This window comes from Rana temporaria, chromosome 4, assembly GCF_905171775.1.
Source record: "Rana temporaria chromosome 4, aRanTem1.1, whole genome shotgun sequence".
Classification (NCBI taxonomy): Eukaryota; Metazoa; Chordata; class Amphibia; order Anura; family Ranidae; genus Rana; species Rana temporaria.
The window spans coordinates 31,016,748-31,044,314 of record NC_053492.1 but is presented as its reverse complement, the minus strand read 5'-3'; the positions used below and the strand labels follow the sequence as shown (position 1 = coordinate 31,044,314).

The window sequence follows — 27,567 nt, the reverse complement described above, 5'->3', positions numbered from 1 at the left end:
TCCTCAGACGCCGTGGTGGAGCATGGGGTGGGGATGGAGGGGGGGAGCATCAACCCCTACTTCATCTCTCCTGGCAGGTGGTGCCTGCAAGCCCTCCATGGCGTTGGCCAGGCGGTTGAGGACGGTGTTGGTCTGTCCCAACATCCTCATCTGCCATGTGGTGGTGATCCTCAACTGCCGTCGGGTAAGTCTCCCCTCCTCCCGCACAGCAGCAGTGTTGGCCTCCACCGCACCTGCCAACCTGCTTACCTCCGATGTTAATAATGCGGTGGCATCCTGCTGTTCAACCAGACAGGTCACAATGGCTGCGCAGTTGCCACTAACATCCTCCAGGGTCTCATTCTGTCGGTCCCCCCGGTCAGCATGGTGGGTGAGGGCCTGCTGGACAGAGAAGGAGGAGGATGCCAGGCTGTCCGCCACCCGCCTCAGGTCTCCCACCATCTCCCCTATATGGTGGGTCTGCCGGGCCTGCTCCTCCTGCAGACCCTCACGGAGGCTGGAGGGTACACCCCTAGTTTTAGAAAGAGCCTTCCTTGGAGGAGAGGCTGGGGCACGAACTGAGGGAGCAGAAGGGGAGGGGGTCACACAGGAGGGAGTGACACTGGAGGGGGGACACTGGAGGGAGGGACACTGGAGGGGCTTGCCCTGGAGGGGCTTGCCCTGGAGGGGGATGATGTTATGGTCGGGGGGGTGGTGGGTCGGTCAGGGATGGTGGGATCCTCCTCGAGGGACACTGCTTCCTCCATATTGAGGATAACGGCCTCCTCCACCACTTCCTCCTCCCTAGATGGACTCTGGCCCATATCCTCCTCCACCAACATGCCCAGGATCTGCAGAGGGCCTGACTGCACCCCATGATGTTCTGGGGATGGCGTGGGTCGCCCTACAGCCGACGACGGCCCAGCCTCATCATCAACATCTGTGGATGACACAAAACAAAAATGTTGCTGGAGCAACACACTTATCATGTGTTCACTTCTACCCCCTCCCATGATACACAGCAGATATGAGAAACAAAAACTTGTTACATGTTCCCTTCTACCCCCTCATATGTTCACTTCTACCCCGTCCCATGATACACAGCAGATATGAGAAACAAAAAACTTACCAGTCCCCAAGTCCCCAACAGTGGAGTCATAGCCTGGCAGTCCCTCCACCTGCTCCAGCGCTAGACTCTGAGAGATGACCTCCTCCTCCGGATTGAGTCGCACAGAACAGGCTGGTCCTCCTCCGGTGCCCCTGCTGTGCTTTTTAATGAGGACAATTTTGTCCCGGACGCGACGCCGCATGTCCGTGAACTTTTTCTGGATGTCCATCCAAGTCCGGTCCTCAAAGCCCAGGGCATTGATGTCTAAGGTTATCGCCTAAAATATTGCCCTCCTTTGGGCTACGGTAGTATTTTGGCGTTCAGCGCCATACAGAACAGCAGTATGGCGCGTCAGTGCCTCCAGCATGATCTCCATCTCCGCTGCCACAAAATTAGCCTTCCTCTTTTTTTTGGGCCGGGAGGTGCCATCTCGCAGCAAAGGGCAAAATTACCTTGCTCAGGGGGGGGTGGAACAAGCAGGATGTAATTTTGCACAGGACCTGCGCAGGTCTGCCCCTATTTATTTGCTCAGTGCAAGCAGGTGGGCAAAATTTGCCCTGAAAATAGGCGCAAACCACTGCTGAGTGGAAAAAAGATCATTTGCATAGGGCACACCCACTTTCACTTGCGCTGCCTTACGCCCTGATTTTTGCCTTACAAAGGAGCAAATTAGCAGACAAAAGGAATCCTGAATCAGGTGGCAATCTTTCCAATTTGCCCCAGCGCAGAGCAAATCAGCTGCTCTTCACAGGTGTAACTAAAGGGCAAATCTACCTGAATCTGGGCCAGTGCTCTTTACTCTGAAGCCTCGTACACACGATCATTTTTCGGGTTGTAAAAAATGAAGTTTTTTTTAATGTCATTAAAAACGATTGTGCTTCAGAGCATTTTTCGGGTTCTGAAAAACGGGCAAAAAAAATTCGAACATGCTCTATTTTTTCACAACGTTTTTAACGTTGTCGTTTTTCGGGTTGTAAAAAATCTGCGCATGCTCAGAAGCAAGTTATGAGACGGGAGCGCTCGTTCTGGTAAAACTACAGTTCATAATGGAGTAAGCACATTCATCACGCTGTACCAGACAGAAAAGCGCGAATCGTCTTTTACTAACACAAAATCAGCTAAAGCAGCCCAAAGGGTGGCGTCATCCGAATGGAACTTCCCCTTTATAGTGCCGTCATACGTGTTGTACGTCACCGTGCTTTGCTAGAGCATTTTTTTTCACGATCGTGTGTAGGAAAGGGCGTTTTAATGATCGGGTTGAAAAAAAACTTAGTTTTTTTCTAGAGCCTGAAAATTGTCGTTTTTTACTAGGGTTGTCCCGATACCACTTTTATAGGACTGAGTACAAGTACCGATACTTTTTTTCAAGTACTCGCCGATACCGAATACCGATACTTTTTTTTAAATGTGTCCCCAAATGCAGCCATGTCCCCCCACAAATGCAGCCATGTCCCCCCACAGATGCAGCCATGTCCCCCCACAAATGCAGCCATGTCCCCCCCATATCCAGCCATGTCCCCCCATATCCAGCCATATCCCCCCATATGCAGCCATGTCCCCCCACAGATGCAGCCATGTCCCCCCACAGATGCAGCCATGCCCCCCATATCCAGCCATGTCCCCCCCATATCCAGCCATGTCCCCCCATATCCAGCCATGTCCCCCCATATCCAGCCATGTCCCCCCCATATCCAGCCATGTCCACCCATATCCAGCCATGTCCCCCCCATATCCAGCCATGTCCCCCCATATGCAGCCATGTCCCCCCCCCATATCCAGCCATGTCTCCCCCATATCCAGCCATGTCCCCCCATATGCAGCCATGCCCCCCCCATATCCAGCCATGTCCTCCCATATGCAGCCATGTCTCCCCCCATATCCAGCCATGTCTCCCCCCATATCCAGCCATGTCCCCCCCATATCCAGCCATGTCCCCCATATGCAGCCATGTCTCCCCCCATATCCAGCCATGTCCCCCCCCCATATCCAGCCATGTCCCCCCATATGCAGCCATGTCCCCCCATATGCAGCCATGTCTCCCCCCATATCCAGCCATGTCCTCCATATCCAGCCATGCCTCCCCCCATATGCAGCCATGTCTCCCCCCATATATGCAGCCATGTCCCCCTTACCTGCATCCCGCCGCATCCCCGCTGCCGCCGACTGGTTAATACGCGCGGGGAACATCACAGCTTTCATTTGAATAGCTGTAATGATTCGCGCCCCGCTGCGTATAGACACTCCCCCTTGCTTGGGATTGGACAATTCACCCGAGCAAGGGGGAGTGTCTATACGCAGCGCGGCGCGAATCATTACAGCTATTCAAATGAAAGCTGTGATGTTCCCCACGCGTATTAACCAGTCGGCGGTGGCAGCGAGGATGCGGCGTAACGGCGGCGGCGGCGGGGGGGTTTTATCGGATCTGGCATCGGGGGTATTTGCGGGAGTACAAGTACCCCCGCAAATACTCGGAATCGGTCCCGATACCGATACGATCATTTTTCAGGTTGTAAAAAATAGGGTTGTCCCGATACCGATACTAGTATCGGTATCGGGACAACCCTATTTTTTACAACCCGAAAAATGATCGTGTGTACGCGGCATGAGAACTGAGCTATCAGTGGTAATTTGTTCTCTCAAATAAGGAGAGATAAAGGATCAAACAGGATCTCATAGCGCACAAAAGGACGCATGAGCCTACAGCCATTGTGCATGAACGTTCAGTAACAGGGCCAAAAAATACCCAGCTCCCCAGAGGCTGTCCTCTTTTAAATTAAAAAAAATCTGTTCTTAACAGTTTAATCTCTGTTTTTGTCCCCTATCAGGGGCCGGTGTATGGAATAGATTTTAGGAACCGGGAGATAGAAAAAGATGCTTGGTCGGTCCACTTACTTCCAATTTGGGGCACTGCGCGTACGGCTTGCAATGTACTGTGCCACCAGATATGAGTGATGTGTTTAAGTAGTACTATTCCTATCAGTTTAATCCCTGTTACGTCCCCTATAAGGGGACGTGTATGGAATAGATTTAAGGAACCGGGAGATGGAAAAAGATGCTTGGTCGGTCCTCTTACTTCCAATTTGGGGCACTGCGTGTGCGCCGTGTATTGTACTGTGCAATCCCAATATGAGTGTTATGTTAAGTAGTACTATTCCTATCAGTTTAATCCCTGTTACATCCCCTATTAGGGGCCGGTCTAAGTAATAGATTTTAGGAACCGGAAAATGGAAAAAGATGCTTGGTTGGTCCTCCTACTTCCAATTTGGGGCACTGCGCGTGCAATGTACTGTGCCACCAGATATGAGTGGTGTGTTAAGTAGTACTATTCCTATCAGTTTAATCCCTGTTACGTCCCCTATCAGGGGACGTGTATGGAATAGATTTTAGACAACCGCAAAGAGTTGTCAATAGTTGACACACTCATGACTTAAATTGTATTCCTCTATGCGTCAATCTTGGTGTAGTGATGACTGTGCTCGTGCGCACGTTTAGGAGATTGCAGGCGATGGGGGTTTTTCAAAACCTATGGTCATGCTGAGGTAGTTCAGTGCCAGTTAAGTGACCCAGAAAACAATGATTCTGCAGTGTGGGCCCATTGTTGGCCTAGTAGTCTTTAATGATCACCTTAGATGATCACAAAGAAAATTAATGTTTTTTCTATGCAAAATTATCCAGCCGATCGCTTTTGGTCTGTTCACAATGAAGCAACAACCTTATCATCTGGGGTGTGCCAACATTACCATTGCCAACACACTCATTCATTGTGATACGCAAGCCCCTTCACCACAACAAGGTAACAATCACGAAGGGGAATTGACACATGTATGTGCCTTTTTTTTTGTTTTGTTTTTGCAGCCACAGTGCAGCAGAGTCCAGAAAAATTAGGTATTGTTGCAGCCGCTGCTGTAGCAGCGTCCAGAAAAATTTATCTTTTCCAGGCAGAAAGTGCACTAAAACATTGCGGCTTGAACCCTAGTTGGTGGCGGATAAGTCACGCAAGTCATCCGGCATGCAGAGATAAAATACAGAAGTGTGTGGACCATTTTTAGCCCAAGGCAGCTCATCTCATCAGGCCTTTTTTAGTCAAATGTATCGCCCACTGTCAGTCCCTTCAGGATCCATGCCTCATAAAGGGTTACCCCATCCTAACTGCTACTCAGCCACAAGATTTATTTTTACCCTTATCGTTGAATTCATTTTTACTCTAGACATTAAATAAGATATCTCTCCAAAAGCAGAACTTCCTTTGGACACTTTTTTCTTGCTTGGATATAGGAGAAGGTCTTCTTCTCTGCACTTCTTTGCCATTGTCCTCTAAGTCTCCTACCCTGCCATTATGCCAACCCAGACTTCTTTTCTGCCATTGCACTATCAAAGCCTTTATCCTTGCCATTACTTTAAGGCACTCTTTCACTCATCCATCACCCTAAGGCACCGTACACACGGTCGGACAAAACCGATGAGAATGAACCGAAGTTCAGTTTCATCGGACCAAACCGACCGTGGGTATAGGCCATCGGTCTGTTTTCCTTCAGTCCAAAATTTTAAAACATGCTTCAAAACCAAACCGATGGACCGCTGCCTGATCTGACCAAAACGATGGTTAGTACAGAAAACCAACAGTTCAAAACCCGCGCATGCTCATAATCAAGTCGACACATGCTTGGAAGCATTGAACTTTGTTTATTTCAGCACGTCGTGTGTTTTACGTCACCGCGTTCTGACCCGATCGGATTTTGAACTGATGGTGTGTACACACATCAGACCATCAGGCCACTTCAGCGGTGAACCGATGAAAATGGTCCATTGGACCATTCTCATCGGTTTTGTCCGACTGTGTGTACGGGGCCTAAGGCCCCTTTCACACTACCGCAACCTCAAAATCATGTGATTTTGGGCACAATTTTTACCACAATTTTAGGGAATGCCTGTGTAACTTACATCAAAGTCGGACCAAAGTAGTGAAAGGAGTACTTTGAAGTCGGCATGACTTTAAGTCATGCTAATGTAGCGCTCACCCCCGAAGGAGCCGCTGGTTTGATTTTGGGCCTACTCTCTGACCTATCCACCCTTCTAATATGCTTGAACCCTCCCTTGGCACACCAGACAAATGCAAATGTATTGCAAGTCCCTTTCTTGGCTGAGACCACAATAACACACATAAAGTATATAACGACATGCAAAAATATGCAGTCCTCAGGAACAAAAACATCTCACACAAATAATATAGTGAACCAAGAGTAACTTTACTTGGCATAAAAGGGATAAAGAAATAAACAACAGATTAAACACACTTAAAGGATCACTAATGGATTTTTTTTTTTAGCTAAATAGCTTCCTTTACCTTACTGCAGTACTGGTTTCATGTCCTTATTGTTCGTTTTTGCTTTGAAGTTGCTGTAATTCTGCTGTGATCTCCACACTTCCTGCTTGTCTGGCTCCTTATGAAAAATCTCATGGCAGCTTTTCACTGTGGTCCAAGCTGTGTGTCTAAAACTCCTCAGAACCAATCAGATTCATTTTAAAAAAGAAACACTGCCCTGGATTTGTTTGTTTTTGTTCTGTGGGTCTCTTTACTTCACAGAAACATGAAACCAGTTTAAAAACTAAAGTGAAACTACAGGTACATTATATGATTGAATTTAATCTATTTTTAATCATTTTTAAAAGGAATCAGTTAACTTTTATGTCTCTATACCCTGTAAACAGTAATTTCAGCAAAAACATTTTTTTCCTTTAGTGACCCTTTAAGCATATATAGCTGACTCTGCAGGCGTCCCTGCAGGAGTCAGTAAAACAACACTGAAACGCTAATATTACTAAGTCTGCCAGTAGCTATGGATAGTCTATTGATATATGGGGGGTGTAATGGCGCTTGCAATAAAAAAGAACTAAATAATCATAATGACAATTCCTGTTGATGAATAAAAATAATATGAACCAAGTAAAAAATCCTCCACTTGCTGTGTTTATAAAAATGTTCCACTCCAAATACAGTTGAAACAACCATCCAGCATCAATACGGTGGACGGTGATGGGAGTGAGAATATATTAATATGGATGTCCTAATTCAGATGATGCAAATGACCTGGGATAATGGACTATGGATAGTCTATGCTCGCGAGCTCCTCCTAGTGGGTAGTTCTGTAAAAAAAAACACAGTTGCAGGCAACCTTAACCAGGCCTGGCCCAAATAGCTTCAGAATGTTTTTTTTAGTGGTGAAGTCTATGATGAAAACGTTGGTGCACTTTTTTTTATGATTGCTTCTTTTCTTTATTATAACAAATTACAACACATACACAAAATAAGAGGAACATGAACAAATAAAGATAACAAGAAAAATACAAAAAACATCACTATACATATATAAATAAAAGTACATACGTTACCCCCCCCCCCCCAGGAGCACCCTCAGGTTATGTCTCTTGCTTCCCCTTCCCTCTCTTCCCCTCTCCCCCAATCCACCCTCCATTTACAAGAGGTAGAGATAGGGGGACTTAATAACACCCTAATAAAAAAAAAAGAAAAAAAAAAAAGATTGGATAGAACTTAATAGTTATTTATTTCGTGGCTGTGACACCTCTTAGAACCCCACTTCCCCTTCTTATGACCCCATTCAACCTAAATCCTTAATAGGACAAAAGGAGGAGAGAAAAAAAAAAAAAAAAGAATTCCCTATTTCGTGACTCTTTAAATCCCATCACCTTATGACCCCCCTACCACACGAGAAGGAGGGATTTATTAACACCCTATAAAAAAATAAAAAATAATAGTTCTTTATTTCACGGCTGTGACTTCTCTTTGAAACCCCACTTCCCGTTCTTATGACCCCCTCCCACCAAAATCCTTAATAGGATAAAAAAAAAGGGGGAGGGGGGAGCTGCTATTTCTTTCCCCTTCCCCCCGAACCTCTGTGCTCTTCATCCTGTGTTGACTTAATTAATTAATTCCTTCTCTCTACTGTGCAAATAATCCAAATTAGTGTTGTGAAAAAATATATATATATATATAAAAAAAAAGTATAATAAAACGGTAAGTAAGAAATAAAAAAAGAAAGAGAAGGAAAGGGGGGCAAAAGTCTCTTTTCTTTCCCATATACTAAATCCTCTCTCTCTGGTGCCCCCATGGGGGGGGGAGAAAAAAAAGAAAAAGAAAATAGTCTCACCCTTCCCTCTCCACCCGCCCCCGGACCTCCCTGCCCCAGGCTAGTCCTTCCCTATTTCAGGAGAGTAATATATCCACCCTGCCCATACATCCTTAAATTTGTCCTGTTGTTCCTTAACCGTATGTACCCATCTCTCTGCTTCCATTATCCTCTCTACCTCCCTTTTCCATTCCATTATATTAGGGACTTTGGGTTGTTTCCAATATCTATGTATCAATGCCTTCGCTGCATTTAACAGATGTGGTGTGACAATTCTTTTATAAAACTTTATAGATGATGGCATCCCATGAAACAGGAAATGTAATGGAGATCACTCGATAGGTCTTAATGGCAATTTTTTTATCCACGGGGATATCTCCTCCCAAAATCTCCTAATCTTGGGACACTGCCACCATATATGAAGAAATTAACCTCTTTGGTTACACCCCCTCCAGCAATTGGCATCCATCGATGGATAAATCTGGGCCAGACGGGTCGGTGTATGGTACCATCTAGTCAGAAACTTATAAGACATCTCTTGTATATAAGAACTTATTCAGGACTGGTGTGTTGTTTCCATCAACCTCTTCGATTGTTCTGCTGTAAATTTGAGGCCCAAATCCCTCTCCCATTCACACATGTAATATGGAGTTGTCTTATTTTGAGCACTCTGAACCAATCTGTGCATCCGGGATAACATATGGCCCGGTTCCAAGAGGTTAACACACCACTCCTCAAAAGTAGTCATAGAGTTTACTGATCTAATTTGGTGTTTCCATTTGTTAAACAGGTCTGTCAACTGTCGGTATTTCCAGTCCATCATTGATACCTCCCCCTGCTTTTGCACCAGCTCCCCTAAGGAGAGCAATTACCCAAATGGGGCCACCCCTGCACAATTTCCCCCCCAACCCTCTAAGCTTCCCTTCTCTTCCCCAGGGGAGAACCATGGGAACCCCTCCAAAGGAGTTATAGGCGATATTGGAGGAGCAAACTTTCCTTACTTATTCATTCTGTCCCAAATGGATAACGTTGTTGTAGTTAATGGTGACACATATTCCGATAACCCCCTATATGCAATCGGGACCCAGGGTGCTCCCGCCAGGTCCCTTCCTGCCAGTGTTTTCTCCAGGGATACCCATACTTTACCCTTCGAATCGTGTCGCCAATTCATAATACGGACCAAGGCCATGGCTCTATAATAAAGTGCCATATCTGGGAGACCTACCCCCCCTTCCTTCTTTGATCTTTTCAGGATATCATATGCCAACCTAGGATGTTTATCCCCCCAAACAAAAGTCCTAAAAGCTTTCTTTATTTGTTTGAAAAATATTTGTGGGAGAGTTATAGGGATAGCATACAAGACATAAATAAGCCTTGGAATTACACTCATTTTAAGGGCACTTACTCTCCCAAACCATGTCAATGTATGGCTTCTCCATTTCTGTAGATCTCTTAGTATTGACGAGAGCATTAACATCTGGGGCTATGTGTGTTCCCAGATAAAATATAGAGTCTGAACGCCACACAAAGGGAAAGGATCTTTGCAGCTTTTTCCTCATCCCCAAGGGCACCTGATTCGGCATCAACACCAATTTCTCTATATTTATTTTAAAATTGGAGATACAACCAAACCTGTCTATCTCTCTCATCAGTTCCGTCAGAGACTCTTGAGGCGAGGAAAGATATAACAATAGATCGTCCGCATATGCGGATATCTTATGTTCCATTGATCCTATAACTATCCCTTTAATCCTCCTATTCCCTCTAATCATACACAAAACAGGTTCCAGTACCATAGCAAATAATAATGGGGACAGTAGACACCCCTGCCTAGTCCCATTCCTTATTTCGAAGTAGTCTGATAGTCTACCATTAACTTTGACCCTTGCTCTGGGTTCTGCATACAATGCCATCGCCCATCCCATCATTCTCTCCCTCAGGCCCATCTCCCTCAGAACTCCGACCATAAATCTCCACCCTACCCTATCAAAAGCTTTCTCAGCATCCATTGAGATCACCACTGCCGGAGTTTGATTTGGGCCTTTATGTATCCAATGTAACACATGGAGGGCCCGTATTGTATTATCTCTGGCCTCTCTGCCTTTCATAAATCCTGTTTGATCCAGATGAATCAATTTAACAATGTGATCCTGTAGCCTCAAAGCTAGAATTTTAGATAGGAACTTAACATCGGAGTTCAGGAGGGAGATGGGCCTGTAACTGGCACAACACTGAGGGTCCTTCCCCGCTTTCGGGAGGACAGTCACATATGCCATTAAGGCCTCTGGTGGTAGTGGGCTAGAAATCGAAACCGAATTAAGATACCTACAGAGGGGGGTCAGGATTATAGAGGCAAACTTTTTGTAATACATATTAGTGAAACCATCTGGTCCTGGGCTTTTACCCTGCGCTGCTTCTAATATCACTCTCTCTAGCTCCTCTATGGAGATGGGTTTTTCCATCTCCTCCAGGGCTGCTATTGGTATCGCTTGTAGCCCCGAAGTCTTCAAATATTCCCGAATCCTACCCTCCTGCCCCCCCCATCTACCTCCCCCAGAGCCGGGTCTATGTTATATAAAGAAGCGTAGAACTGATGGAATTCAGCTGTTATTGCTTGGGAGTCAACTATCTGTTCGCTCACCACCTTTATTATATGTACATGGCACGCCTCCTGCTGTTTCTTTAATTGTCTGGCCATTAACCTCCCACTCTTATTTCCCTGCTCATAAAAGCGATGGGCAAAGTATCAATTATTATTTTGAGTTTTTCGATCCAAGAGCTGTTTAAAGCGGGGGGTTCTCCCTAAATTTTTTTTTTTCTAGCAGGTCATTCAGTATAGTAGCATGAGCTACAGTGTGCCTTTATTTTTATTTTTTGGCGCGGTACTCACTGTTTAATCGCGTAGTAAAGTTTCAGGGGAATGGGCGTTCCTATGCAGAGGGCTCGTGATTGACAGCTGGCTATGGCGCGTCACGCTTCACGGAAATAGCCGAAATAGGTGTTTGCTCTTCACGGCGCCTGCGCAGTCAGCTCCGATTTCTGTGCGCAGGCGCCGTATAGCGCCGTGAAGAGCCGAGACCTACTCCGGCTATTTTCGTGAAGCATGACGCGCCATAGCCGGCCGTCAATCACAAGCCCTCTGCATAGGAACGCCCATTCCCCGCGGGGAGTCTGAAACTTTACTACGCGATTAAACAGTGAGTACGGCGCCAAAAAAAATATAAAGGCATACTGTAGCTCGCGCTACTATGCTGAATGACATGCTATAAAGTTGTTTTTTAGGGTGAAACACCGCTTTAAGATCAGCCTGCAACTTCTCTAGATTTTGCGCATCTCCTGGCTTTAAATGGGCCTTATGTTTGATTTCTATTTTATGTATCTCCTCTAAAAGTGCTACCAATTCCTTCTGTTTATCTCTTTTAATACGTGATCCCATTGAGATTAACTCCCCTCTCATTACCGCCTTGTGGGCCTCCCAAACCACCTGGTCCGACACCTCTTCTGACATATTAATCTCAAAATATGAGGCCTACTTGCTAGAAAGGGATTGTACATTTTTCTTATCATCCAATATCGCTTCATTAAGTCTCCAGGTTCTTTCCCTGCTCCCAACCAATACTGGTCTCACCCCTAGACTTATTGGTGCATGATCCGATATGGTGATCGACTCAATGGTCGCATAGTCCACCAAACTCAAATAATATTGGTCGATCATCAACATATCGATCCTTGAATACATGTTAAGTGTTTTGGAGAAATAACTATAATCTCTATCCCGCTCATGTAATACCCTCCAGCTGTCAACCAAGTGTAGAGAACGTAGGCGCTGTTTAACACATCTTAACGCTTTCTGTGACAAAAACGTTTTCCCAGATGAGGTATCTAAACTCGGGTCCATAGTAATATTAAAGTCTCCCCCCAAGATCAATAGACCTTCTCTAAATTTCTCCAACCTATCTAGGATTCTGATTAAAAACGTAACCGTTTGACTGTTTGGAGCATAAATCGTTGCTATCGTGTAGCACTGGCCCTGGATCTTCCCTTTAACAAAGAAATATCGACCTTCCAGGTCCTTTTGTACTTCTGTAGGTATCAAAGGGCATTGTTTATGTATTGCCATTGTAACTCCTCTTGCCCCAGAAATAGGCGAGGGAGCATGAAACCACTGATTATATATAGAGAGGGGCATACGGGGGATCGACCCTGCCACAAAGTGCGTCTCCTGTAAAAGAACAATTTCCGCCCCCAGGCGACGCAGTTAGTGCCAGAGACGCCCCCTCTTACAACCTGAACAGAGACCCCTTGTACTGTATGATATAATCTTCATTTTATCTGCCATCTTTTTAGTCCTTACCTACTATACTATACTCCCCCCTCCCACCATCCCCAACCCCCCAAACAGAGGGGGGAGGGGACGGGAGGCCGGGGGGGGGCAAGAGCGGACAAGCCCTGAAACAGGACCGCGGGCAGGCGAGAGAGAGAGGAGACAACAAAAAAAAAAATGAAAGAAAAAAAAAACACAGTTCTGAATTTAATAACCCCACAAATAACATATAAACCACCATATATACATATGGGTGTCATGTCCGTTCAAAGCCTTGCAACCCCGTCCGGACTCATATCCCTGGACTAGGGGGTCCCGTCCTGTCACTTTTACTCCACTTTTTGGATCTGGGGAGCCCTGCTTCGTCCCCTCATGCCCCAATGTCCTTTTTATTGTACCACCTTGGTCCATATTTTGTACAGTTAAGTAGGCTCTGAGCCCGTTTGCCTGGCCCTTCCCACTACCTGATAGTTGCTTAGCTGCGCGATGACGTGTGGACATTCCGCTGATACCCCCTGTTTCAACCTGCATTCAAATGCATATACAAGTTTCAGCTTATGTATATGAATGTATTTTAAAGGACCCGTCTATTTCACTTTTTATGGGTAGGTCAGCCAGTCTCTTTATCCAAAAAAAATGGACCCTGCAATGGTTTGTACAGATATACTGTACAGATGCACCGACCTGCCAGTCTACAAATACCAAAAAAAAAAGGAGAGGGAAGAAAAAAGGAATGCTTTGATATGTACATATATCACCTCACATGCACATATGCTGTCAGTCCATTTGGTGGCTCAATAACGAACATAAGCCTGCGACTAGCTTCCACCTTAACAGGGGTACACCTTTTTTCCTTTTCTTTTTCTCCTTTCCTCCAAGAAGTTTCTGCAAGTAGACAGATGGTCAGTCAAATTACCAAGCGCTTTGACCTTAAAAGCTCCCTTCCATTCAGCCAAGCAGCTGGAAGATTTTCAACTTCTGTGTATAATATCACAGTAATGTTGGTTAGATCAACAAGTAACTGAGTTAATAGTTAAAGGTGACTGTCCATACACTATGCCTTTAAATTAACCTTTTGCAATATCCCAACATCCCAGCATAGGACACTCCAGTGAATTCACCGCTGGCCTCTCACAGCGTGGGAAACATATAGTCCACCATTGCAATGTTATTATATGTTTTTTTTTTTAAACTTTTGATGGATCTTTAACAGCGTGTTTGAGTTATTTTATGAATCCGTGTCACTTTCTTTTTATGATATGCCAAAACATTCAGGCTGTAATATATTGCAAGACAAAACTAGAATGCTGTGATGATAATATTGTCATTCGAGGCAAAGTTGTCAGCGTAAGGAACTACAAGTATCATAATGTCCTGCTAGACTCACTTGAAACTTAAAAACTCTTCAGAGACAGTTCAGACAGTTCAGAAAACAGTTCCTTACTTCATCCCACTTATATCATAGTTCACAGTTCAGAATGTCACAGCCCATTTAACCACTATTGATTTTAACGGCTATTAATTTCCTCACTGGCTCAGGCTCAGGCTCCTCCTCATCTCCTCCGCTTACCTCCCACACGCCGACCGCATGTGTCTCTCTTCTCCTTTCCAGCTTGCTCTCCCTTCACTGAGGGGGGTCGGAGAGAGAGAGGAAGCCCGCCGAGGAGATGGATGGAAGCCCGCTGATGAGAGCCCGCCCGCTGCGTCCAGGACTCTCTCTGCAGCTCCAAAGGACCAGTAAACACTGTGTGTGTGGGGGGTACAGGAGCTCTCAGTCCTCTCCCCTGTCTAATGGCGCCTTCATCCTGGGGTTTGCGGCGGTGTATGGAACCATCCTCTCGTACAGCCTGCTGTTCCTTGCCAGGGGGAGCTCAGAGGGGAGGAGCCCTCACACGCCTCTCACTCACATCTGAACATCCTCTTCCCAGTTGCGTCCCATGCTCGGGACAGTTTGACTTGTCTTGACAGCCAGTAGGGAACTGAACCAAAACGTTGGTGCACTTAACTTGTTTGTAATCCAAGAGAAATTTAGACTCAGTCAAAGGGGTATGATAAACACAAATCCTCCGGACCGATCCTCCAGTCAGTATCAGTCAACTCTGCTAGCGTGACTTTTCAGATGTAGGCTTCTGAACTAAATCAGTGAACAATACGTGGCTCTGGTTTATGGAGTGCTATTAGTCAATAGGCTGAGGTAATATAAAACTTGGGCAAGTGCCCTCTCACCCGAGCAGGCTCAGTCCGCCTGAGTCCCTCACGAAAAACGCGCTGATCAGTCACCGCTCCGCAACACACAGTCTCCGGTATCTGGCTCTCCACTGCTACGATCGTCAGCTGGTGAATTTCTCCGGTCTCTTGGAAGCACAGGCTGGAGGCACTTGGTCTTGTCTCTCTCCGGATGGCTGGCCTCCAGATGGATTCCTTCTCAGGCTTCAGGCCTAACTGCTTAGCTGTAGTGCTCTCCCCTGTTCCGCAGAGGGAAGAGTGCCGGTCCCAAGAGAGAGAATTCGGCTCCTTCCTGCCTTTAAGTAACCTCCCCCATAAAGCTGTGCAGGGTTGCAATGTTTTCTGGGAAGCCAATGCATTGTGGGTACTGTAGTCTATTCCTACTAATGTCAATGGAGTCCGTTTCTCCTAATCCTTCAAATCCCACAATGCATTTCTTTAGGAAAAAAAGTAAACACATATATACAACTTGACTGGAACTCCCGAGGGATTTAGATATGCATAACTATCAAATAGTCCCTGATAGTATGACCCCGCTACACTGATATGAATGGTTGTCATTGGAAATCATGGGGAACAACTTCTCATACGACTTTTCAGTCCCAAGTCACAGGACAAGTTGTACAGTGTGAAATGGGCATAAACCAGATTTCTTGCATTCCACTACACTAACTGTACACAGCACAGGCTGCTACCCTGGGGCACACGCGGACATTTTCAGCCACAGAGCATTTGGCTACATGGACTCTACTGTCCTAAAGTGTTGACTACTCAAACTATGTTTGGATCTATACTACATTTTTGCCTGTATCTGACTCCGTGAAAATCTGCCCCAGCTGTATTTTTACTACAGGACTGCTTAGAATGGGGCTCATTACCTTCTGCTGATTACTCGGCAATGCCCCCATACCCCCGGTTCGGTTTTTCTTTTGTTGTACATAATCTTTGACATCATGGGATTATCACCATAGGTGTAATTAACTAGGACTATTGATGATCAATATTTTCTATGATACAATTGGAAGTAACAATAAATCGATTTTCTGACATCTCGGCATTTATTGAGGAATGCCCGGAACAGTCTGGATGAATACATTTACCACGATGTGCTAGATTATGAAACAATATCTGTATATTGCCAAAAAATCCAGCTTGTCTCGTCCTGAGGAAGCTCAATGGCGAAACGCGTAGGCGACTTCAAAGGATTTGTCTATTATTAATGAATTATTAATCTAGATGGTTTTACTTACTTTTCATCAATGTTGTATTTTTCTACTTTTGTAATAAATAATATATTTTATACATACTTCCATCTTGCCTCAAAGTCCGACCACTATTCACTCTAGTGATTGTGTTTTTTCCTTGTTTCTACTATATACGGATGTGGCTAATGTGAGTGCTTTTCCTTGTGTATCTTGTCCCACCCTTCCCTTTCCCTGCCCATTGTCCTCCCTTTCCCTGTGTCTTGGTGTTTCCTTTCATCTTCTCCCCTATCCCTATTTGATTTACACTAACTAGGCCTTCTTTCATGCCATTACCTTAATCCAGCCTTCTTTCCTGCCATTACCTTAATCCAGCCTTCTTTCATGCCACTACCCTAATCCATTCTTTTTGTTTCTACCATTAGTCAAACCCATTCTTTTCAATCAAATGTTATCACATTTTCATATACTTTTACAATACAAAAAATATGTCAACATACTTCATAAAGAAATATACATGACATAAAACATATTACTCATAAACATATACAAACCCCCTACATACGCCCTTACCCAAATAATGGTCTTTATTAATTAAAGTATTATTGTAAAAAGTCCAAAAGCATATTCACTTATGGTTAGGACCTGGGCTTGAACCTTGGACCTCTGGTGTGTCTGGTAGTGACTATGCTTGCTGAGCCACCTGGAATGCTGGACAGCTCTTTGTATAGTTCCTTGAATGATCTTGTCTTGAATCTTGTTTGCTTTGAATCTTGTTTGCCTTGAACCTTAAACCCTTTGCTCCTCCCATGAACTTCCTATAAAAGCCATGGGGCAAATCCACAAAAGAGATACTCCGGCGTAAGCCGTCGTATCTCTGGTTCTAACTTTGGAACTGATCCTCAGAAGCAGTTTTCCTAAGTTAGGCAGAAGATCCGACATCTGTAAGGGACTTACACTGCCGGATCTTAGGATGCAGTACCGCATCCGCCACTGGGGGCATTTCGAGTCGAAATGCCTCTGCTAGTATGCAAATTAGCACTTAGGGCGATCCTCAAAGCTTTTGTGCCTAGTTTTTTCGCCGTAAGTGTTAGTTTGCCTGGTGTAAAACTAGGGCTGCTTTTACAAAGTGTAAAGTTAGTCACACCTTGTAAAGGCCCATTCAAGCGACGGCATTTGGTATGCATTCCCGAGGGAGAACTCCACGGCAATTTGTAAATTCCAAACCGGCATGGGTTCCCCCCCAGGAGCATACCAGGCCCTTAGGTCTGTTATGGGTTGTAAGGAGACCCCCCCTACGCCGAAAAATCGACGTAGGGGTCCCCCTACAATCCATACCAGACCCGTATCCAAAGCACGCTACCCGGCCGGTCAGGAATGGGAGTGGGGACGAGCGAGCGCCCCCCCCCTCCTGAGCCGTGCCAGGCCGCATGCCCTCAACATGGGGGGGGTTGGGTGCTCTGGGGCAGGGGGGCGCACTGCGGGCCCCCCCACCCCAGAGCACCCTGTCCCCATGTTGATGAGGACAGGACCTCTTTCCGACAACCCTTGCCGTTGGTTGTCGGGGTATGCGGGCGGGGGCTTATCGGAATCTGGGAGTCCCCTTTAATAAGGGGGCCCCCAGATACCGGCCCCCCACCCTAAGTGAATGGATATGGGGTACATCGTACCCCTATCCATTCACCTGGAGGCAAAAAGTAAAAGTTAATAAACACACAACACAAGGCTTTTTAAAATAATTTATTATTCTGCTCCGGATGCCCCCCCTGTCTTCGTTATTAGCTCAATTACCAGGGGGGCTTCTTCTTCCACTCTCCGGGGGTCTTCTCCGTTCTCCGGGGGGGTTTCTTCTTCCGCTCTCCGGGGGGGGGGCTTCTCCGGACTCCAGGGGGCTTCTTCCATCTTCTCCCCTCTTCCGCTGTTGACTCGGCGAACCCCGGTTCTTCTGCAGCTCTCCGGTGCCTTCTTCTTCAGCGCTGGCTGCCTGCTATGTTTGTGTGTTAGCTCAATTAGTAACAGGCAGCCGGCGCGGTCTTCTGTGACGTCATCTTCTCTTCTGTTCTTCTCCCCTCTTCCGATGTTGACTCGTCGCCTGTTGTCGCTGTAATGATGGAAGCGCGCCTTGCATCACATTTATATAGGCATCACCGTCCCATCATGCTCCGGTAGGTACCCACGTGGTGGGTGCACGTGGGTAGGCACCCACCACGTGGGTACCTGCCGGAGCATGATGGGACGGTGATGCCTATATAAATGTGATGCAAGGCGCGCTTCCATCATTACAGCGACAACAGGCGACGAGTCAACATCGGAAGAGGGGAGAAGAACAGAAGAGAAGATGACGTCACAGAAGACCGCGCCGGCTGCCTGTTACTAATTGAGCTAACACACAAACATAGCAGGCAGCCAGCGCTGAAGAAGAAGGCACCGGAGAGCTGCAGAAGAACCGGGGTTCGCCGAGTCAACAGCGGAAGAGGGGAGAAGATGGAAGAAGCCCCCCGGAGTCCGGAGAAGCCCCCCCGGAGAGCGGAAGAAGAAACCCCCCCCGGAGAACGGAGAAGACCCCCGGAGAGTGGAAGAAGAAGCCCCCCCTGGTAATTGAGCTAATAACGAAGACAGGGGGGGCATCCGGAGCAGAATAATAAATTATTTTAAAAAGCCTTGTGTTGTGTGTTTATTAACTTTTACTTTTTGCCTCCAGGTGAATGGATAGGGGTACGATGTACCCCATATCCATTCACTTAGGGTGGGGGGCCGGTATCTGGGGGCCCCCTTATTAAAGGGGACTCCCAGATTCCGATAAGCCCCCGCCCGCATACCCCGACAACCAACGGCAAGGGTTGTCGGGAAGAGGTCCTGTCCTCATCAACATGGGGACAGGGTGCTCTGGGGTGGGGGGGCCCGCAGTGCGCCCCCCTGCCCCAGAGCACCCAACCCCCCCATGTTGAGGGCATGCGGCCTGGCACGGCTCAGGAGGGGGGGGGGGCGCTCGCTCGTCCCCACTCCCATTCCTGACCGGCCGGGTAGCGTGCTTTGGATACGGGTCTGGTATGGATTGTAGGGGGACCCCCTACGTCGATTTTTCGGCGTAGGGGGGGTCTCCTTACAACCCATACCAGACCTAAGGGCCTGGTATGCTCCTGGGGGGGGAACCCATGCCGGTTTTTTCTTTGAAAATTGGCATGGAGTTCTCCCTCAGGAATGCATGCTGAGCGACGCTGTCATTTTTTTTTTAATTATTTGTTTTCCCGGCGCGTCTTTGTTTTCACCCGTCGCAACTTTAGTGTCCCGTCGCAATCCACAAAGCCGCCCGGCGTCAATTACGTTCGCGCGATGCACGTCGGGAAAATGACGTCACACGCATGCGCAGTACGGCCGGCGCGGGAGCGCGCCTCATTTAAATTGTAAACGCCCCCCGGAGAGGAGGAACGCCTTACGACGGCGGCACTTAACTTACACGGCTTGAAATTTTTACGTAAGTGCTTTGTGGATCAGGCACTTAGGTAAAAACTTTAAGTCAGTGTAACTTAACTGCTGAAAGTTAAGTTACGCCGCCTGGCTGAGGATTTGGCCCTATGTCCCTGCACTTCTGTCAGAATAAATAAATAATAAAAAAAAAATAATAATATTTAAATATGGTCTTAAGTTGGTTTAAAAAAACTTCCCCACAGGTCTCCTAGGAGCCAGCCGTCCTAGCGCCCGGCGAAAGCGTCTGTGTCCCGAACGGAGGAGGAAGCCAGTCATCTGGGGTCAGCCAGCGTCACGCCTCAACGCAGCAGTCTCCGGATACAGAAGAAGCAGAAGAGGTCGGCCTCTCCCTCCCCTGTGTGCGTCACTACAGGGCGGGGTAGAGCCCGTCAATCTCAAGCAGAGGAGAGGCCTTGTCTGTTTCCTTTTTAGGTTCCCTCAGCATTGGAGGAATCCTCAGTGTCACCAGTCTCCAGGCAGAATAGGCTGGATGAGGTGATGGCTCAGCAACGGTCGGATTCATCTGCAAAAGCAACAAGCTCTCACAGCAGAGCTTGAGTACTACATTTTCACCACAGGTGGCAGCAGCGTCCTCTGTAGATGGTGAGTCTGCTGGCCATTCAATGTTAAATCAATTGTTAGTTTCTATTAACAAATTACAGGATGTTATTAATAATCAATTACAGTCTCAAGTGTCACCAGCTAGTGTTTGGACTAGTCAGGCTATCCCTTCTCAGGCTCCTAGCATTTCTAATATTCATTCTTTGCAGGATCCCATTTATTCTTTGCCAGTCCCAGCACAAGTCCCGGAAATTTGTTTTAAAGAGCCCTTGCCATGCGATTTTATTGATTTGTTAACTTTACTGCCTGGCAAAGAATTTTCTGGCAAGATTGATAAAAAATTAGAGGAGGTTTCTGACGATAGACGTCGCACAGTTCCAAAAACTTTTCATAATTGGCTTCAAGCATTTTGTATTTATTCTGCTATTATGGGTGAAAAATTCCCTGATAAATGTTGTGGTTTATTCTAGCATCTGGAAAATATTTTGGAAGCCTACCGGAGTTTTGGCGGATATGGTTGGTTTAATTATGATGAATCTTTCCACCAAAAAATGTCGGTTTATCCCAATTTAAAGTGGGATATGAAAGACGTCGGCTTATGGCTGAATTTAATTCTTCCACAGAAACCGGTTTTTGCAAGACAATCACCAGTAAGTCAAAATAGTGCGTCAGTTTACAAAAAAGGTTTTTGTTACACTTACAACGAGTCCCAGTGCAAGTGGTCGACCTCATGCCGTTACAAGCATGAGTGCTCCTTTTGTTTTGGGACTCACCCAGTTACAAAATGCTTTAAAAGGAACTACCCACATACACAAAACAGGGATAATTCCAAAAGCTTGCACGCCAGTGAAGCTGGAAAAAATGCACCCTTGGCTAATGCTGTACCCAGACAGGGAGAAGACGGAGGTTTTAATTAAAGGTTTTTCCTCAGGTTTTGAGTTACCAGTGTTCTCAGGAGTCGGTTGTACTATGGTAAGCAATTTAAAATCTGTCATGATGCATAGCCAGGTGGTAAGGGAGAAATTAATAAAATAAATAGCAGCCGGTGGGGTTGCAGGTCCTTTTGTTTCTCCTCCCTTTGCAAATTTTCGTATTTCTCCTTTGGGTGTTGTGCCAAAAAAGGAGCCTAACTCATATTGTTTGATACATCACCTTTCGTATCCAAAGGGTGATTCATTAAACGATGAGATTGATGATTCCTTAGCCTCCGTTTCATATGCAAGTTTTGATGACACAATAATACTTATTAAAAAATTCGGTAAAAGGGCCTTATTAGCAAAATCTGATATCAAATCTGCCTTCAGATTATTGCCTATTTCCACTGAATCCTTTAATTCGTTAGGTTTCTGTTTTGAAGAAAAAAAATTCTTTGGCATGTGCCTACCCATGGGCTGTTCCCTATCGTGTAGATATTTTGAAACTTTCGCCACGTTTTTGCAATGGGTCATCACCCACGAGTCGGGTTGCGACGGAGTCATTCATTACCTAGATGATTTTCTTTTTGTTGGTCCGCCAAATTCTCCTGTTTGTTGTTTATTATTGGAATTATTTTTAAATATCTCTCAATATTTCGGCGTTCCTATTGCCACTGAAAAAACATTTTTTCCAGTTACGGTCATAGAGTTCTTGGGTATCACCATTGATACCATGCTATGTCAGTATCAACTCCCTGTAGCTAAAATAAGTAAAATTCAAAGTTTGATTTTTCTTTTTCCAAGAGGAAAAAAGGTCTTGTTAAAGGAACTTCAGTCTTTTTTGGGGTTATTGGCTTTTGCCACTAGGGTCATGCCGGTTGGCAGGATTTTTTCCAGAAGGTTGTCTATGGCAATGTCTGGATTTAAATCTCCTTTTTTTCATATTCGCATTACTTCCGAGCTAAAAGATGACCTTTTGGTTTGGTCTCCGTTTTTATTAGATTACAATGGCCGTACCTTTTTTCAGGAAGATTTTGTTTTTTCAGCTGACATGGACCTTTACACTGACGCAGCGGGAGAACACGGTTTTGCTGCAATTTGGAGCACCCATTGGTGCTGTGGTCATTGGCCTCCTTTTTGGGTGGCCAATAATGCAACTAAGAACATAGTTTTACTTGAATTATTCCCTATAGTAGTAGCCTTTGAACTGTGGGGAAACATTTTTGCCAATAAAAGAATTTTGGTTCATTCAGACAATAAAGGCGTTATTTTCGTACTGAATTGTCTTTCTTCTAAATCCATTTTTGTAATAGAGTTACTAAGATATTTCGTTTTATTATGTCTAAAACTTAACATCTGGGTAAAAGCAAAGCATGTCGCTGGAAAAAGTAATCTGATATGGATCGATTATTCGGTCGCATGGAGAAAGTGGCTGTTGTTCAATGAGGAAATAGATTTATCTGGTTTTTCACCTACTGAACAGACAGTCCTTGCATTTCTTTGTTCCCTTATGCAACAAAAATCATCCTTTCACCACATTAACAAGAGTTTGGCTGGGATTTCTTTTTTCCTAAAGTTGCATAATTTACCAGCTTGTAACAGTTTATTTTCAGTACGACAAGTTTTAAAGGGTTATAGAAGGCAGACCTTTACGCCAGATACACGCAGGCCCATCTCAATAGAGATTTTAAAAAGTATTTGTTTAGCTACTACTAAAGTATGTTGTTCAGAATTTGAATCATTACTCTTCCAGACAGCTTTCGTGCTAATTTTCTTTGCAGCTCTTCGTATATCGGAGCTAGTTCCAAACAATAAAAAAGGTAATTCTGGGGGGCGTGGCTTGGCACGCGATGAAGACGGCCGCACACTGAGGGAGCTCCGCTGGCATAGGCAGCCGTACACTGCTCTCCACCCGACCACCGGCACCCCGATGCCCGGGAAGAAGCTCCACAACACCCCTCACTCTCGCACACGCCGCGGAGCGGCACCCCATTCGGCGAGGGACATTACGGAGCTTTTTAAAAGTAAAACTCCGGCCCAGGCTAACAGCCCAAAATCCAAGATGGCGCCGTCGCACCACCAGGAAGAGTTCAGTGAGGACTCGCAGTCGGCCGCTGAGGACTTGGACAGGGGTAAGAAGAGATCGGATCTCCCCCTAACTTTTGCTGACATGTCAGTGATCGCCGCAGACATTAAGTCCACCTTCTCAGCAGCGATCACTGATAAATGATAAAATGGCCACTGCTGAGACCGCTGGAAAACAAAGGGACAAAGCCATACACAAGCTTGAGAGGACCTCGCTTGCTCAGGCCCTGCACCTAATAGAAATGAATAGACACATAGAAGATTTGGATAACAGGGGGCGCAGGTGTAACGTGCGTGTAAGGGGGATACCTGAATCAGTGGGCCACGACCAGATAATACCGGCGTTACAGAGGGTCTTCAACAGTTTATTAGAAAGACAGGAGGACACGGCAATAGACTTTGTACGGGCGCACAGAGCCCTTCGACCGCGAGGACCAGACAACGCCCCACCGAGAGACATAATTTGTTGCTTTCAAAGCTTTGCCCTGAAAGATGAAATTATGAGAAAGGCTAGGAGAAATGACCACATTGCCTTCAATGGGGAAAACATAATGCTGTTCCAGGACCTCTCCCAGATAACTCTAAAAAACAGGCGTGCGCTGCGCCCCCTGCTGGAAAAGCTGCGGAACAAGGACATTCGCTACTCATGGCGTTTCCCATTTGCTCTGGCGGTTACCCTGAATGGCCAGCTACAAGTCCTCCGTACACCGGCCGACCTGCCAGACTTCTGCTCTGCACTAGACCTGGAACCGACAGATCTCCCTGACTGGTACGCCGAATTTCTGCACCCTGTCCTACCTCCGGTCCATCTCAGGTCACCGCAATCCACGCCTGAGAAGCGGCAGGCCAAACGGCAGAAGCAGAATCGGGCGGGCAGCTCCAGGATTGAGACCCCGAGACGTCCAGCTGTCCCTGACCCAGAATATGACGATGATTGATCCTGTTGGGGCCTTCCCGAGTCACATCGGGCCTCCTGCCTCTTCTTGACTTTCCAATTTTGATCTCCCATTTTTTTCTTGCTTATTGTTTTTCTTTTTTCTGCCTTTCGACGCATGCTGAATTCTACTGTGAACTGACAGTGTTTTATCTACACAGCCTATGGGGACTCGGACTACTAAACCCCCCCCCCACCCCCATCCCCCCCCCCCATCCATCATCATCCTCGGGAGACGCGAATGCTTGTCCTACCATATGGACTGTAATCACAAGAGGATATACTGGAAGCTCTTTGCCCGAGAACAGCGTTCTGCAGCGTTCTTCCTGCATCCAGTTTGCAGATGTTTCCTCACCAAGGAAGTGTCTCTAAGTGAACTTATGTGATTGTTTTTCATTTTTTTTTCTCTCCTTTTTTTTTATTATTATTCCCTTATTTTATTCAAGCACTCCCTCTTATGAAGAGCCTCTACATAGCTCTCATTGTATGGTAAATGATAAGTATCAGTCTATAAGATGTCCTGTCTTTTGCTTTTATTTTTATTTTTTATTTTATTTTACCTTTTTCCGAATACCCAGGTCGGGTGTGAACTAAGCTCAGTCTGAGGGCCAGAAAGTTTATTATTGAGTAGGATGTATAAATCCCCTTGCTGTTTTATGAAGGCCCCAGACCCACATTTTTTTTTTTCTGTTTTTACATGTGCGGCTGCCAGTGATGCGGTCATTCACCCTCTCTTTGTTTGAGTTCTTTCCTGCTATTTGCAATCCCTGTTGGATTGTATCTCAGGTGGAAATCTACCGTCTCCTCAAGTGCCTCCCTATAACCCCACAAAGTGTCCCCGTGCTCCTGGTTTTTAAGGACACAGGCGACACTAGACACATAGGAGTTACACACTCCTGGGTGGGGTGACCCACTCAGGGGACGTACCCATATCTTATCTTGCTCCACGCCGTACAAGTACGGCTCCCTGCTTCTCTTCCTCTCTTACTGTTTTATCCTCTCTATCTCTTTCTTCTTGCCCCCTCTATACCCAACTCTCCCCTCTTACCCTTCCTCTCCTCGACCCCGACCGGTGACCTCAGGGGGGGGGATTGACCTGGCCACTGCCGACCACTGTACATTATATCTGCATTAACCTGATTCTGTCTCTGTTTGCCAACACAGCTAACCTCCTGAACCGTCTCCTCCTGACCCGCTCCAATGGCCTTCTCCTCGCTAGGAAAGGCACCGACCGTGATCTCACACAACATTAGGGGTCTGAATATCCCGGAACGCCGCTCCACTCTTCTGCGTGAACTGAAAAAAGGTAGGCCCCAGTTCGTGTTTATCCAGGAAACACATTTCAAGACGCACCATGCACCCAAATTGACGGACGCATACTTTACAAGGGCATTTCATGCAACCAATAGTGACTCCAAGTCAAAAGGAGTATCAATATTGGTGAGTAAGAACGCACCTTTTCATTTGACGGAACAGAAATGTGACCCCGGAGGTAGGTTCCTATTTTTGAAGGGGACATATGGGTCCACTCCGGTGACCCTAGCTAATGTATACTTCCCCAATAGAGAACATGCCTCATTTTGTAACCGGATAACCAGGGAACTTCAGGGATTCTCTTCGGGCTGTCTCATACTGGGCGGTGATTTTAACCTCCCGCTTAACCCACTGACGGATACCTCAAATGGTAAATCCTGTATCACTTACAAAATACTTAAAAGAATTAAATCCGCTCTTCAGGGGCTGCAACTGGTAGACACTTGGCGTTTTCTCAATCCTGAGGGCCGCGACTTTACTCATTATTCGATTCCCCATGCTAGATATGCCAGATTGGACTATCTTTTCATTTCCCAGAGGAATTTATCCTCAGTTGAGGCAGCACACATAGGGATCCAATCGATCTCGGATCATGCCCCGGTTTCATTGGGCCTGAATTTGTTGTCCATGCCCCCGAAACAACCCACGTGGAGGCTTAACGCCTCCCTCCTAACAGACCCGGATCTTCTCGCCTCCCTCACTGGCTCTTTGAAAGAATTTTTCATGCACAATTCCATTCCAGGAGCAGATCCGCTCATGGTTTGGGAAGCTCACAAGTGCACACTGAGAGGGGAACTGATTAGAATGGGCTCTAAGCGAAAGAAAGACAGAGAACGGGAGATCTCGAGGCTGTCGGCTTTGATCCGCTCCTTAGAGTCTCAGCATAAACAATCGCTCACGGTAAAATCGGCGGGGGAGTTGCTGGAGGCCAGGAAGGAGTTGCAGCACCTGTTCGACTCAAAGTCGAGGCGAATGCTGTTCTTCAAAAAAAAAATATACTTCGAGTCGGGCAATAAGTCAGGCAAACTTCTGGCCAGGGCTTTGAGAGAGCACACTTTCGCCAATGACATCGCAGGCATTAGACGCGGGGATGGGAAAATTGACAAGACTACGAAGGCCATTGCCTCTCGTTTTCACGAATTCTACTCCAAACTCTACGACTTGCCCCCCCAACATAGGCCCAAGGACATGGCAGGAGACAAGGCTCAAATTATCCAAGACTACCTGACTAACAGTAGACTGCCCACCATAACGACCGCTGATGTATCACTGTTAGAAGCACCAATAACTTGTGAGGAGATTACCCGAGCTATTAAATCACTGAAGAATGGGAAAAGCCCAGGCCCAGACGGCTATACGGCCATATACTATAAGACTTTTACCGATGTACTGACTACACCGTTGGCCGCTGCCTTGAACTCCATGTCTACGCCCAAAGATATCCCGACCGCGTTTCTGTCAGCTCAAGTTGCCATAATCCCCAAACCTGGCAAGGACCCCATGGACTGCGCCAGCTACAGGCCCATCTCCCTCCTAAACATTGATGCCAAATTGTTCGCAAAAATCCTCGCGCTGCGCCTGAGCCCGCTCCTGTCGAATTTGATAGGGCTGGATCAGGTAGGATTTGTCCCGGGTAGGGAGGCAAAGGACAACGTAACCAAAGCCCTGCTCCTTATACAGGCAGCACGAGACGAGAACATCGAAGGCCTTCTCCTGTCTACCGACGCGGAGAAGGCCTTTGATAGGGTGGCATGGGACTTCCTGAGGGCGGTTTGCGAACACATAGGGCTTGGCCCATGCATGCTGTCGTGGATCTTTGCCCTGTATTGTAACCCTACGGCGAAACTCAAAATAAACGGGACCCTATCAGATACAGTTCACATCCGCAATGGCACCAGACAGGGCTGCCCCCTCTCCCCGCTACTGTTCATTCTGGCCCTTGAACCCTTCATTAGAACTGTAAATCTGAATGGCGCAGTTAGGGGATTTGAGATACGGGGGAGGGAGTTCAAGGTGGCGGCCTACGCGGATGACCTCCTATTCTTTTTAACGGACCCTACGACCAGTATACCTAATCTCCTAGAAGAGTTCACTCGTTTTGGATACCTATCCAATTTAAAAATAAATTACTCCAAATCCGAGGCCATAAACATATCGTTACCTTTCGACCAGCTGACCCACACTAAAGCAGAATCTAAATTTAGGTGGGAGGATAAAGCTATCAAATACTTAGGAACCCACTTAACCCCACACTTGCAACACATTTACGACTCGAACTTCCCGCCCCTACTGAAGGAATGCGCAGCC

The 27,567-nt window shown here is 46.4% G+C and overlaps 1 protein-coding gene across 1 annotated transcript in view; it reads right to left on the bottom strand.

Annotated features, from left to right (window-relative positions):
* The window catches only part of LOC120936080 (galactoside alpha-(1,2)-fucosyltransferase 2-like), a 185,001-nt gene that overhangs the window by 41,652 nt on the left and 115,782 nt on the right, over positions 1-27,567 (bottom strand). The gene's annotated exons all lie outside the window — the stretch shown is intronic.